At 42.2% G+C, this 16,313-nt stretch overlaps 1 protein-coding gene across 2 annotated transcripts in view; it reads right to left on the bottom strand.

The window, feature by feature from the left end:
* The window catches only part of zfhx3b (zinc finger homeobox 3b), a 413,258-nt gene that overhangs the window by 259,856 nt on the left and 137,089 nt on the right, over positions 1-16,313 (bottom strand). The gene's annotated exons all lie outside the window — the stretch shown is intronic.

Below are 16,313 nucleotides of genomic sequence, written 5' to 3'. Positions count from 1 at the left end.
TATTGGTGTGTAATAGTGCTATAGTAATTGTGTAACTATTGATGCATAATAGTTCCATAGTAATAGTATAACTGTTAGTGTGTAATACTTCTATAGTAATAGTGTAGCTATTGATGTGTAATAGGTCTATAGTAATAGTGTAACTATTAGTGTGTAATAGTTCTATAGTAATAGTGTAACTATTAGTGTGTAAAAGCTCTATAGTAAAAGTGTAACTTTTGGTGTGTAACAGTTCTATACTAAAAGTATAACAATTGGTGTGTAGTAGTTATATATTAATGTGTAACTTTAGATGTGTAATAGTGCTGTAGTAGTAGTGTAACTACTGGTGTGTAATAGTTGAAAAGTTAATTATAGTATAACTATTGGTGTGTAATAGTTCTATAGTAATAGTGTAACTATTGACGTGTAATAGTTCTATAGTAATAGTGTAACTACTGGTGTGTAATACTTCTATAGTAATAGTGCAACTATTGGTGTGTAATAGTGCTATAGTAATAGTATAACTATTGATATGTAATAGTTATATGGTAATAGTGTAACTATTGGTGTGTAATAGTTCTATAGTAATAGTGTAACTATTGATCTGTAATAGTTCTATAGTTAAATGGTAACTATTGGTGTGTAACAGTTCTATACTAGAAGTATAACTATTGTTAACGAGTAGTTATATATTAATATTGTAACTACTGGTGTATAATAGTTCATTAGTAGTAGTGTAACTACTGGTGTGTAATAGTGCTATAGTAATAGTATAACTTTTAGTGTGTATTGGTGCTATAGTAATATTGTAACTATTGATGTATAATACTTCTATAGTAAAAGTGTAACTATTGGTGTGTAATACATCTATAGTAATAGTGTAACTATTGATGTGTAATAGTTATATGGTAGTAGTGTAACTATTGGTGTGTAATAGTGCTATGGTAATAGTGTAACTGTTGATGTGTAATAGTGCTATAGTAATAGTATAACTTTTAGTGTGTATTGGTGCTATAGTAATATTGTAACTATTGATGTATAATACTTCTATTGTAATAGTGTAACTATTAGTGTGAAATAGTTATATGGTAATAGTGTAACTATTGATGTGTAGTAGTTCTATTGTAATAGTGTAAATATTGATGTGTAATATATCTGTATAAATAGTGTTACTCTTAGTGTGTACTAGTTCTATAGTAATTGTGTAACTATTGGTGTGTAATAATTCTATAGTAATTGTGTAACTATTGGTGTGTAGTAGTTATATATTAATTGTCTAACTATAGATGTGTAATAGTTCTATAGTAATAGTGTATCTATTGATGTGTAGTAGTTCTATTGTAATAGTGTAAATATTGATGTGTAATATATCTGTATAAATAGTGTTACTCTTAGTGTGTAAATGTTCTAAAGTAATATTGCAACTATTGATGTGTTAATGTTCTATAGTAATAGTGTAACTATTGGTGTATATTCGTTCTATAGTAATAGTTCTGTAGTAGTAGTGTAATAGGGTAAACTAATAGGGTTAACTAATAGGGTGAACAAAAGTAATAGAGCCATCTCAGAAGAGCTATGCCGTGCCAGAAGAGGCTGTGCTAACACACTAGTGCTTCCTGTCACTGTATTGTCACCAGCTAGTCGACATACGGTGGGCGGCTTGCCAAAGTGGCATCATCATCTGTGCCAGGCCTTTGCCAATAGCGTACCCGCCCATCCGGCCACGGGGGTTTGTATACAAGAGGAGGAGGAAGCAGCTTGAGTAGCAGAGAGGCGGCGTGGAGGAGGAGGAGAGGGGGGTATGGCATGTCGACACGTGTAGCGCTGACATTCCCACAGGCAGCCCCTGTGCAGTCTGGGGCGACGGCGCCGCACACTGGAACACAAAACAAAAATACTAATGACCCTTAATTGCTGCTTTACTGTTTAACATCAGATGGGTGTCTCCATAGCAGCGCTATGCAAATCATCTCCCCCCTCCTCCTGCTCCATCTCGCCGCCCACCCCCCAACGCACTCCCCTGGCACATTTGGCTCTTTATCTACATAAGGGCGGAGGCAGATGGGCAGGCTGGCTGCCAAGTGAGGGGCTGGCAAGCGTAGTAATGTGCAGACACTTGTTGCTGCCATGCCTGCTTGTTACGCCAGCACAGAGAAGGTGGAGGGGGAGCAGATGACGGTATCCTGTAGGCTCCACACACACAAGTGCTGCCACTTTAAACACCCCAGCAGAATAGGCACGTGCTCCTTGGTCGTCTTTCAAAGCTGCCAGCCACTGTCTGCCTGGCCCATTCATGAACAGACTCCATTCACATACAACGCCTAGTCAGATTTTATGCAAATATGTCGCCTGGGAGGAGTGCATGGGTTTTTGTGTGTGTGTGTGTGTGTGTGTGTGTGTGTGTGTGTGTGTGTGTGTGTGTGTGTGTGTGTGTGTGTGTGTGTGTGTGTGTGTGTGTGTGTGTGTGTGTGTGTGTGTGTGTGTGTGTGTGTGTGTGTGTGTGTGTGTGTGTGTACGCAGGCACGTGTTTGTTTGTTTGGGTGTGGTGCTGTTGAAGGACGTGTCAGGGGGCATAATGTCAGGATTAGTTAATGCTGTATTTTAAATTAACACAGATGAATCCAGTTCATAACATAACTTAAGTGTGTGCAGTTTGACAAAGGTTTTCACACAGATAAGCATAGTAATCGTGCATTTTGATTACTGTAAAAAAGAAAAATATATATTTAAAGGATGTTAAGCTTTTTTATTTTTGCTGTGTAAAGCCCTGCTATGAATATAAACAGTGAATTCTACATACACAAATTCGCCAGGTTTCTATCAAATACTCTGCATTATGTTTTTTGACGTGCCTAGGCTTTGAGCTAAGAGCATGCATTTCTTATCATCAATATTTGATGGGCAATTGAATACATTTAGATATATGAGATTTAGATATATGAGAATAATACCATACAACTGCAGTCGTTAGGTGAAGTGTAGACTGCAGACTGAACTCCAGCCCAGGCAGGTCTCTCCATGTGGTGACCCTGCTTGTGATGTCTCTGAGCTGGGCAGTGTTCCTGAACGATGTCCCTCTGAACCACTGGGTGTCCCAGCGTTCACATCACTCCCATCAACATCCAGCCTTAATGCATTTCCTATACCTGCCTGCTTTTCAGCTATATGGAGTCCCCATTGATTTAGAGGCAGCAACAAACCTGTCCCATTTTCAGAGTGACATTATTGATAGACTGTCACTTCAGATTGTAGGTAACTGCTAATGTTTATTTTATGGTGCATATGCCAAATCTGATGTCGAGTTTTATTTGTTTCTCTCTCTCTATTTTATTTGGTTCTATAGATACTTCTGAGGCTCCGTCCTCACCTAGTGCCGTTATTAGAGTTGATGGAGGGACCTCACTATGGAAAAAGTGGACCTGCGTCACCCATTCAGGAAAATGACCTGTCAAGTTGCTCTGTAAAGATACTTTTTTAGGTTGAATAATATGTTGTTGACTTCCTGTAAAGCCGGCCCAGCCATCAGAGCTCTGCACCTTGTGGTTGGGCTTCATTTGTCCTGTGTGATATACGCAAGTGAAATAAGAGTGATGCAACATGTCATCTTTATCTATATTCTCTACACACACTCGGCCATATAAAAACCTATATCAAAGAAATGCATAAAAAACTAAACAGGGGCAAGGTGGCAATCAAAAACGTGAATAAAAAAGTAGGTTTCAAATTCATGACACCCATATTGTTTAGAATCTTGTTTATTATTTTATATCTCCAGATGCGGGACACCCTTTTTTCCCCCCTCCTGCCTCCTCCCTCCACCCACTCACCTTCTCCCCCCTCTCTCCCCCTCCTCCCCCTCCTCCCTCCTCTTTCCAGTTTTATCCACTCCAGTGTTTGTATTTTTGAATCTGTACACCCTCATGGATTAGCTGCCATGCCTGCGTGAATAAAGGCTGAGCCAGCGTGTGTGTTTGCGTGTTGGTCTGTCTGTGTGCTGTGTGGAGAGGAGGGACGTGTGTCTCTCCACTTGTGCCTGGATTTTAGAGGACCCCAATTTGTGGGGCATTAATCAGAACACCTGCTCGGAGAGCGCCTCGTGTCACTGGCTCACTTTGTGTATCAATGGGTCCCTGGGATGCCAGGCGCTTTGTTTCATCACTTGAATCATCAGAGTCTTTTCAATTGAATTTAACGATTGCGCCTGAGACTGATTTGAGTATGCAAATGCAGCAGGGGGTGAGAGAGGGGTAAAGGTGGAGAAAGTGGGTCCAGGCAGGAGAGAGAGAGACATGGAGACAGAAAGAGAAAGAGGGGTGGGGGCAGAGAGAGAAGGGGATGGAGATGGAGGAGGACAAGGGCAGTGGCAATGTGCATTATTACATGCATTAAACAGCTCTGAGTCCTCTAATTTCAATCTCAGCAGGTTCATTTGACAAGGAGAAACAAAACCAGCAAGGATAGAGCTGGGCTAAATAAGATAATAATAACTTGTTCCACAGCGAAGGACAAGACACGAGAGAAAACAATGAGTAAAAAATTAAATAATGCCATGCGGAGAAAGGACAAGGAAGATTGGGTCAGAAATAGACGAGGAGAAAGAGAGGGAGAGGGAATACTGAGGTGGAAGCAGGGGAGGGAAAAAATGAATACATTCATAAGGGACAAAATGAAGAGAAAGAAAGAAAGATGGAGGGGAGTGGAGCGAGGGAAGGAAGGGGGTTGGAGTCATCAGCAGAAGATGTTTATTGTCCGGACCAGGAGATGAACACAAAAGCACTGGAAAGATTCAATTAAGTATCATATGCAGTGACCTCATTGCCATGGTTACAGAACAGCGGAAAATATGAGTCAAGCCTGCACTTGCGAGAGAGGGAGAAAGATGGAGGAAGGAGAGACAGAGGTGATAGAAGGACTGAAGGGAGAGGGTGAAAGATTGGAAGGAAAAAGATAATGGTAGGTATGTCTGTGTGTTTGGTTGAGCCAGACAGTAAAACAGAATGTGCTTTAATGAGGCAGGGTAGATTGGGAGGCTTCATCCCAAGCCGCTCCACCCAACCCCCAGCCCCCCTAGCCCCAGTCCCCATTCACCTCCCTTTTTATGTTGACATTGAACCTGACACACTGTCTATCAACTTGACCTTGGTCTGGAGTAAACACACTCAGTTCGGAATGTTTGGTAATATTTGTTATGTTATATCAAAAATAATAGATTTTTCCAGAGTAACTAACAAACAATGTGCTATAGACTCCCTTGCGTTCCATGCAATAGTGTGTCTGTGCAATAACAACAAAAGTGAAAACTGACATGAGTGCAGAGGCCTAGTCAGTCATCACTATCCCACCACAGCGCTGCACAGATCCACTATAGTGTAGTTCACATATATCCAAGTAGAATGGGAGACGTAAATGTGGAATGAGCTCAATTCAGAACTCATTTCATACAGGAGTGAACTCACTTCTCCATTCACAAAGATTGTTTTTATCTCATCTTTATTTTTCAGGTTTCAGAATATGCCCAACTGGCTGTTGATGCCACCTTAAAGATAGAGAATCTAGAATCCCTTCACACATCAGTGCATTCATTAATGACACAATACCCACCAAAGTTTGCTTCATGAAAATTCAATGTTTTCATCCATCAGTGTGGTTTCTCTGTGAAGGGCTACACTTATGTGTACGAATCTGAAGAAGAAAAAAAACCTGAATGCATATTATTACATTACAGACTCACAAAAATTGTGACAATCATTTTCAATCAAATTCCTGTATGGTGTTCTTCCTCTCTGGCACATTTGTGTGTGCGCTGTGGAGAACTGCGGAGGGGGGAAAGTTGAGGATTGTTCTGTTTGATGACACTGTGGAGTGTTTGCTCGCTGTCTGCAGGGACTGTCTTGAAAACAAGCTATCTGAAACTCCCCCCACTGAGCAAAATGTTAAATAAACAAAGGCACGGATAAACAAAATCCCTCCATTTTAATGTCACCGAGAAGAAAGCCAACATTTTAATGCTACGATTGCGAGGAGGCGGCAGCCTTGACACCATTTTTATTTAAACTTTGCACACCCATAGAGTCAGGATTATTATCATAATGATCCATTATATGGCGATTAGACAAAAAAAGTTGCCAAAACCAGCTCACTGACAAAACTTGCTAAAAACAGTTGGTCGCAACATTAACAAGTATTCTGACATTTAACCGTGTGTTACTAATCTTACTTCTCTGCCTCTATGCCTCGTTTGCAGCCTCCAAGTTTAGATTGCGGCTATCTCTATTGATTATTTGAGAATTTGTAGAGAAAGTAGAATTTGACAGGAAGGGAAAGATTGACAAAGTACAAGAGGGAGATCATCACAGAGGGGGAGATATGCAGAGTGAGATCCAGTACTTACAGAGGAGACAGCCCAAACAGGCCCAGGATGAGAGAATTTGAGTTGCAGTTAGCTCTTATCCCCTGCTGATCTCCATCCTGTGTCCCCTCTCTGCTTTGTCTGGCAGTGGCTCGGCCAGCCCTGTGGCGTAGCCTGTAAGGACCTCTAGCCAGGCGCAGGCACACAGGCAGAGGTGGCGCTGGCTCAGGAGAAGGACCCCGAGCGGGGCGGCCGTATAAATTGCCTGGCGTGACCGTAACCACTTCCAGAAACAATTGAATTCTGTGGCTCCAGCCATATCCAGCTGATCTACTCCACCAAGGTCATTAACCGCGCCACAGAAGGTCACATGATTAATGAGTGACAAACCCCGGGTGCAATAACGTATATGAGTGTGGCTCACATTAATTAAACAGGGGGCTGGGGACACAATGAATTGACAGCCAGCCGGGGACAGCTTGGCCCCCTCACAACCCCCCACACACACCCTTTCACTACTACCAGGAAACGGACACACACTCACAAAAGAATACACGCTATTGCCTCCAGATACCGCCGTGTTTTTCTCTAGTCAAGACTGTACACAATAACTTTTATGACAACAATAGTAGATGTGTGTTTTCATGTGTGACGGACCACAATAAGCCACGTCTGAATCTCCATGCATATAAACACTCCATATCCCCTATGTATCCCATATGTAAATGAGGAGAGGGGGTCACAATGTAACGGCCCTGGTTCAGTCCAGCTGGACATATTCTCTGATTAAAACACAACAACACTCCTCCTTACTGCTGGTTCACAGAGCGGAGATATGAGGACTGGGGTAGCCAGGTTCATGTAGGTATCAGACGAGAGCTGTGTTGTGTTGTGTCAGTGCTCTCCAGTAGTATGATAAGCACTGTGCATTACTCAGGGCCATCTCTGGAAAATGAGGAAATTAAACATTGGTGCCAAAGACAGACCCAGACGGTCTTTATTAGAAGAGAACAAAGCCAGACCTCTCAGGATGAGGATATACACATCACAGAGTTGAATTGATGCTGACTGACTGTCAGTGCTCTGCCATTGCTGGGGGAAACGGTGTGTTTAACACTGCTCTGTGGTAAATGGGATTCATTTCTGGCTCTAATCAACTTAATGCAATTCCAATAAGTCCATCTCTTAGAGTGGCCCAGTTGTTGATTTGAAACCTCATAGCCCTCTCTGTTTTATTCTCAACAAAAGCAAAACAAATGTAATGGCTGCTAAGTTTATTGAGCAATAATAGCAGAATGCTCTACATCCCCTGCATGCATTTCAATTCTAGCCCGAGGCTGTAGTGTTATGGACACTCCCATTGGGATCATTAATCATACATACAGTATACTGTATGTAATAACAACCGGAGGGCAGAAGGAAGGAGACATGGACCTGCTATAGAAGGTTCCATATGAGGACAGCACTGGAAACCTCTAGGACCAGAGGACACATCTCTCACATGACTCACAAACACACGTCACTCCTCTTTCTCTCAGTCAGCATAGGGTCACAGCCATGACACTTCCATTACACGTCGACACGTCACACTGACTCACACTGCCTCCCACACCTGCTCTTGACATCAACCAATCAACACAGAAGCAGGAAGTAGGGACTTGAAATCCATACCTCTACAACCTCCTTCAGATACAGGCAGGAGCATACAAAAGGGTTAAGAGATGTTTCATAGTACATCATAAGATGAATTCTAGGGCATAGCATATTCATCAGGGGTTAGGAATATGGAGTTAGCAGTAATTTATGAGACATGCTGATGATAGACAAAAGTTGTTGCACTGCGAACATTTCTATCATTTTCCATGTAAATGAACAACGCATTCTGGATGAAATCTTTTCTGTGAATTCTTTGAAATAAACCATGTCTCTAGATATGATATACCAAACATTCAGAGGCTAAGATATAAGATATAAGATATACCAAACATTCAGAGGCTTTCTTTGACCCTTCAGAACAAAGAGTCTCTCTGGAGGCTTGTGTACGCATGACACACATCTCTCACTCAGCTTCTAAAGACAGCCATGAATGCTGCTTGTGCTCTGATATATTTTTATTATTCAGATCATATCAAATATGGTTTTCTCAATTATTCATAAAATATCTGTCTACAACCAATATGACACAGGCTGGGCCTTGGCATGTGAGTTAGTGATTGCCCTGCCTCAAGCTTCTGATGCATCACTCCATCACTAACATGAGAATAAACTCAGTACTGGTACTGATCCACTACACCACACTGGCTACACCATGCACTCTCTTTGGACTCATACTAATACCAGGCCCTTTAGTGGGTTAACACTGAAATCATGCATGTGACACAAACGCATCCACCGGCAAGATAAGTTCAATATTAGAATTGACATACTGTAAATATGAATTTCCATTTGTCAAAAAAAATATTGATAAATATTTTACACACAAATAATTAGATTACAAAATACCCACAATTGACTTATTATAGTATACAGTATCAATCCTTACAATATTTGAATCATTTCAACCCGATAACAGAATGCAACGCAAACAAAGCAGAATCTAAAATGGTGTGAAGGCCTTTATTTCTCTGCTTTGACCAGCAGCATCTCCTGTGGAGGATCATTACCAACATGAGGAGGAGGAGGAGGAGGAGGAAGCTCTTCCCATCCCTCCACCCTGACTTAACGGGGCATGATGGCAGAGGGAGAGAAAGGAGGGAAGAAGAGGAGGGAGGCCATGCTGGGAGAGAGGAAATCTTCCATGTGGTGGTTAGAGCGGCTAGAGGACATTTCACGCTAATGCCGGCCAGGCCAATTGAAATGACTGCAGCGCGGCATGATTTGAAGGTCAGGAGACAGTGGATTATATTCCAGTGGTGGTGAAGGAGGGGGTCTGAGGAATAAAAGGGTCTTACCCCCCCCCCTCCTCTGGCTGATTGCAGGACAGCCAAGATGGAATCAACACAGCACCAAACCAGCGGCCATTACTCTTACACAGATCAGTCCCTGCACCAAACCAGCGGCCATTACTCTTACACAGATCAGTCCCTGCACCAAACCAGCGGCCATTACTCTTACACAGATCAGTCCCTGCACCAAACCAGCGACCATTACTCTTACACAGATCAGTCCCTGTACCAAACCAGCGGCCATTACTCTTACACAGATCAGTCCCTGTACCAAACCAGCGGCCATTACTCTTACACAGATCAGTCCCTGCACCAAACCAGCGGCCATTACTCTTACACAGATCAGTCCCTGCACCAAACCAGCGGCCATTACTCTTACACAGATCAGTCCCTGTACCAAACCAGCGGCCATTACTCTTACACAGATCAGTCCCTGCACCAAACCAGCGGCCATTACTCTTACACAGATCAGTCCCTGCACCAAACTACACCGCAGCGGGCTGCTTTGCGCCCATCAATCTCAATGGAAATGTATCCTCTCTCTTTCTAGTAAGCACAGGGACAAAAGACAAGGCGTCCCTACCCCAGATAAATCTAAATAGACCGTGGGTTTTCATAGCATCGTTCATACTGCCTGATGTGTAGCACCCATAAATATAAATCCTATCTACACGAGGTCAAGGCTAGATTATACTAAAATAAATATATATTTAATTTGATCTTTGGGATAACAAATCATCCCAACTCTTGCACATTGTGAAATCTTTCAGAAGGCCCGACAAAGTACACAATTATTTAGAATCCTCCCACTGGATGTGGGGTGACACAGAATAAACAATCGTATTTGAAACATTGCAGCCCCCAGTCCATAAGGTTCACACATGAGAGTGTAAAAGTTCCTCAGACATGAGAAAGGCATAAAGAGATTATCCACATGAGTGCAGTAATCAGATGTAATAAGATGGGGAATGACCATACGTATTTACCCCAGCCCAGACGCTGTACTATAGACGCTGTGCAGAGGCAGAGGCAGACTCAGATTTGGCTGGCCCACATGATTACCCAACGTCTTATTCCTTCTGATGGATATTACAGATTTAACTAATAAGGCAAAAAACATCCTGGCTAACATGCAAAAGAACAAACAACAGCAACAAATAAAGCAACGAGGATGTCATGGGGAGACAGAAAAATCAACAACATTCATGTAATTAAATTAATCCCGCAGAGACATCGACTGTTTCATCTGCTGTTGTGATGTCATAACATGTGGAGCCTTTGCAGTGTGCTTGCTCTCCTCACAGAATATACACAGCTCAGGATTGTTGATAAAGAGTCAAATATTTCTGCGTTTGTCATGTGTTTCAAACACAGCTGCATATGTGCCCATGTCTACTTGAAAGCAGGAAAAATAAAAGGAGTGGGTCTGAACTGAAGCACAAGATGCAGATGTTTCCACAGGGATGTTGACATGTGATGTCTGGAAACAGCCAATCCCAGACACTCCGCTGATGCTGACAGCACAGAGCTGGACGTCTCATAGGACGAGAGCAGGTGTCACTCATCCGACAGTCAACGGAGCTGCCTCCAGTGTTGGAGGCATGTGGGACACAAGTCTACCATATCACAACAATCTCACACACTGCTCCACAGTAATCCTATACTTGACTATTTTACACAGTATGGTCATGAAGTAGTTATAAGGTGAAATATACTGCAATAGTTGTACATTAGCAACAATACATATATGACCTGCAGGTTCAGTTCCACTGCTACTATATAGTCCAATACAACATATTTTTATGACACTACAAAATCACACAAATTACCAGGACTCAGACAGTTACACACCCACAACCACTTGATATGAGTTGTACATTACAATATTGCAATCTTTCATTGTGTGTGTGGGTTGTGTGTTTACGTGTGTGTATGCATGCATTTGTGCTTGTGTGTGTGAGAGAGAGAGAATATTTTGGGGCTAAGGATAAATAAAGTACATGATGGTGTACTTGTCAATTGAGAAATCCAAAGCAACCCGTGCATCGACATACGGCTGTGTCGAACAACAAATAATTGCAATTATAATTTATAATTTTGTTTTGCTTTCAATTTACCATCACTTCATATAACTACAATTAATTGCTTTATGAACTGAATATTTTTCATTTTTAAATTATCACAGAGTTTATAATTGCTCAGTTGCACAAAATTAATGGGTTTTGAGCTTAAATTAATTAATTGGAAAGAATTAGATGAGCAAAGCATTTCAAAGCTGGGACAAACAATTGATTCAGTATTTAATTAGCTAATTTAGCAAATATAACATAAATAATACAGTAGACAAATTTGTGAACATATTCAAGATAATGATAAAAAAATGTAACATTGCTGATTATAAAATACAAATAACTTACATATTTCATACCTTGTGAAATATCCAATTAATTGTAATTTGATAAACACAAATGTTGTTGAAGCAATTCAAAGTTCATTATGATTATGGTTGCACCTGTCAGAAACATCAGTATTTACATGACAAAGCCTACACACTGTATGTCATATGACTCACATCATATCTTCCACATCAAGATCAGGCTTTAAAAACGGCTTATTTCCCATGTAACAGCCCAAACAGAAAGGAGATGTCCAGGTTGGTAGTGTGGCATGGCCTGTGGAAGGTGTGGAAGGTGTGTAGTATGGAGTGATACAGAGTGTGAAGCGCGGAGTGATGCAGAGTGTGGAGTGTGGAGTGATACGGTCAGTCGGGGTGCTAAAGTGAGACACTTAGTTCCTCCAGTGGCTCCTAGCCCTGTCAACCTCTGCAGGCGATAACAGGGGACCAAGGTAGCAGCCCAGGCAATCCCATGCACGTCTGAATGGCTGCCCATGCTAAGCCTCTAAAGCAGGCATTAATCCTGGATTTTGGGAGCAGAGCCGTTTGGCACATTATCATAGTAAGGCCCGGACCTCAGCCTCTATTCAATCACTGTGTGGAAGCAAAGATGCCTATGGGACAACCAGCACTACAACTGGTCCAATCACATGTCAGGAAATATATATTCAGAACGCAAATCAAAACGCTTGAATTCAACATGGTCAATAGCAGGTCTTGACTTAGGTCTTCATTAAGCATTTCCTAAAATTCTAAATTCAAAAATCCATACCCATGTTGAAAAACAAATTAATGAATAATATTCCAAACGGCATAATGCAAGTGATTAAAGATTTAAAATACCACTGATATCCTTCTCACAGATACAGGTTTTAAGGTATTATAATGCCCTTTTGCATTTAGAATTGTAATATACTGCAAATGTATTACAGAAAAAATATATAAACGCAACATGTAAAGTGTTGGTCCCATGTTTCACGAGATGAAATAAAATATTTCAGAAATGTTCCATACGCACAAAAAGCTTATTTCTCTCAAAATGTATTTACATCTCTGTTAGTGAGCATTTATCATTTGCCAATATAATCTATCCACCTGACAGGTGTGGTATATCAAGAAGCTGATTTAACAGCATGATCATTACACAGGTGCACCTTGTGCTGGGGACAATAAAAGGCCACGCTAAAAGTTTTGAGGCAGCGTGCAATTGGCATGCTGACTGCAGGAATGTCCACCAGAGCTGTTGCCAGGCAATGTAACGTTATTTTCTCTACCATAAGCCGGCTCCAATGTTGTTTTAGAGAATTTGACAGTATGTCCCACCGGCCTCACCACTGCAGACCACGTGTAACCACGCCAGCCCAGGACCTCCACATCCGGATTTTTCACCTGCGGATCATCTGAAACCAGCCACCAGGACAGCTGATGAAACTGAGGAGTATTTTCCTCCCAGGCCCACCCATGGCTGCGCCCCTGCCCAGTCATGTGACATCCATAGATTAAGACCTACTGAAATTATTTCAATTGACTAAATTCCTTATATGAACTCAGTAAAATCGTTGAAATTGTTGCATGTTGCGTTTATATTTTGTTCAGTATAACTCACCTTTGGATGACGTACAACAAAGGCATTATTTTTCCAGTATTGTCATCCAATTCATATGTTCAAACACTAAAACATAGACACATAGCCAGGCCACCTCCAACTCCAGGCTAGCCCAGCCTAGCTCCAGACGGATGCTGCCCCGGCCCACATTAGCAGGCCAGATAGCAGCAGACCCAAACACATTAAGTGCCCAGCACAGAGCTCCTCACCACACATCTGCAGAAATCACAACATCATGCTCTCCTCCTGACACCCTAAACCCGTTTGACCAATATATACATGGACGATGATAAACAAACTCACACACACTTTCTCTCCCTCTGCTTATCTATATATCTAACTCACAAGCACACACAGTGTGTCCACACTAGGGTTGCACATTTTCCTCAAATCAGGATTTCTGGAAAACCAGGGAATTTATTGAAAGTTCCCTGAATTTTGCAACCCTAGTCCACACACACATAAACATGTGAATGTCCAGGGAAGAGGGCTTAAGGGCTAAGGTTGGGGCTGGGGGGTGGGGGGGGGGGGGGTGGTATGTTCGCTCAGATAAATCTGCCTGCACAGTATGGGACCTGAGTTATGATCTGAGATACAAACAACGACAGGGAAGCAAAATGGGAAAAATAAGCAATTGAAGACAGGCCAAGAGGAGAAAGCAAGACAGAGAGAGAGAGATAGAGAGAGAGAGAGAGAGAGAGAGAGAGAGAGAGAGAGAGAGAGAGAGAGAGAGAGAGAGAGAGAGAGAGAGAGAGAGAGAGAGAGAGAGAGAGAGAGAGAGCGAGAGAGAGAGCAATGTGAAAAAACAAACCTAAATCACAGCAAGCATCACACTAACACACACAAACTCTCACACACAGACACACACAGACACACACACACACACACACACACACACACACACACACACACACACACACACACACACACACACACACACACACACACACACACACACACACACACACACAAACTCTCACACACAGACACAGACACAGACACACACAGACACAGACACACACACACACACACACACACACACAGACACAGACACACACAGACACAGACACACACAGACACAGACACACAGACACACACACACACACACACACACACACACACACACACACACACACACACACACACACACACACACACACACACACACACACACACACACACACACACACACACACACACACACAGGAGCAGCAGCTCATCACACATACCAGTTTTAGCCTTCATATTAATAGATGTAGTAATATGTGCTGGTCCTCTAAATATTTCACAACTGCAACATGCTGTGTATGGTGATAAATTGCACAACATACTAGGTTGTTTTGAAACCAGTGCATTTCAAGATTTACAATTAAGGGGATTAATAATAAATAATGAATATACTGTACATTTACTCAAAACCATACTTAGAAGTTAATATTGTGTACCCAGACAACACATAACGTTCTGAGAACCATATTTTTCGTAGAGCTTGGTGAGAGCGAGGTTGTACAACCTTCCCACAACTTCTAGCTGCTAGCTGGGTACTCTCGGTCTGCTTAATATCTAGTGACCCTGCGGGGAGGTTTACAATGGTGTATTGTGGGATGTGTGGTTTTAAACATGGCTGTGAGGGAACATGGCTCACCTGCTCTCTACGGTATCTGTGTTAACATGCTCAGCGTGATTGTGTGTGTGTGTGTGTCTGTAGTCCTCCTGCTGGACTGGAGTTTATTTCCTCATTCAGACTCAAATGGATTTCAGCCCTGGAATAAATCACTGTCGCCACAGAAACAGAGCGACAGCTATGATGGATGGCTGAAATGTTTGTGTTGATGTCTTTAGTGTTGCCGACAATTTGGTAGTCCTGGCTTTTCCAGTTTTCTTTTGAGTGTGGCTTATCGTGTCTAAGTGCTGACATACCTTAAGTCCTGCAGTTTCGTCATTCCAATTCTCAACCACATTCATACTTCTGAAATTATAGTTCAAAACATAAAAAATCAAAACCCAAATTTTAAAAACATTGTTTACAAAAAATGTGAATTTCAAAATGAACTACCAAAGTGGGAAGTAAAAGTCAACATCATTTTTTCCCCACCACAAAGCTCTATTAAAAAATCTAATGACGATGCGGACCTGACTGTACATGAAACACCATTGGAGGAGGAAATGGCGGACACCATCTTGGTTGGTGTGTGTCTGTGGTGTGCACCGCGGTGTGGGTTACTATGCTTCCTTCACCTGTGTGTGTGCAGGTCACGGGTCCAATGACCCTCTCAGTGTGCAATATGTTACCACATGAGACAGCTAGCGTTTGTCGTGGTTGGGAGTCATGAGTGTCTGTCCATCAGGGCTGGCCAGAGCATCCCTATGAGTACATGCACACATACAGGATGAAATGGCGGCAAAGAGCGCTTTTATTTATCTTTTCAGCGCGGCCGCCGCTTTCATTTTTCCGGCACGGCCCCCTTTCCCCGATCCCATTCTCTGGCCCACTCACTACTGACCACGGGGGGGATCCCCTTCCCTCCCCCTTCTTCCTCCCCCTCACTCCCAAAAATATAGACAGCATCACAACCATACACACGTGCGTGCACACCCACCCACCCACACACACACAGTTTGACCCAGTCAACTTACACAAGCAGAAAATAGGAGTACACACATATGATAATAACACACACAAATATAGATACTTTATACTAAAATGTAATGCAATGTAAAATGGTACACAAATAAACACACACACAGACACCCATTCACTAAAATGTAAACACACACATGCACAAACGTACACAAACACACACAGTCTATACACTCGTGATGACTTGGCCTGTTCCAGCAGCCAGACCCCCACATCCAGCTTTTCCACCTGCTCCCACCTGGCAGGATCAAACAGTAGCACACTTCCCACAAACTTGTAAAGAATCAATACTTTCTCCAGCAAAACGCAGCAGTCACAGCCCAGGTTCCAGACTTACTGGACTCAGAGTGGAAGATGAGGAAAAAAATAGATTCCACAGAGCAAAAATAAAAAAG

The sequence above is a fragment of the Salvelinus fontinalis genome, chromosome 4 (assembly GCF_029448725.1).
Source record: "Salvelinus fontinalis isolate EN_2023a chromosome 4, ASM2944872v1, whole genome shotgun sequence".
NCBI lineage: Eukaryota > Metazoa > Chordata > Actinopteri > Salmoniformes > Salmonidae > Salvelinus > Salvelinus fontinalis.
The sequence above is the reverse complement of the archived record's forward strand: the minus strand, read 5'-3'. Positions and strand labels throughout refer to the sequence as shown.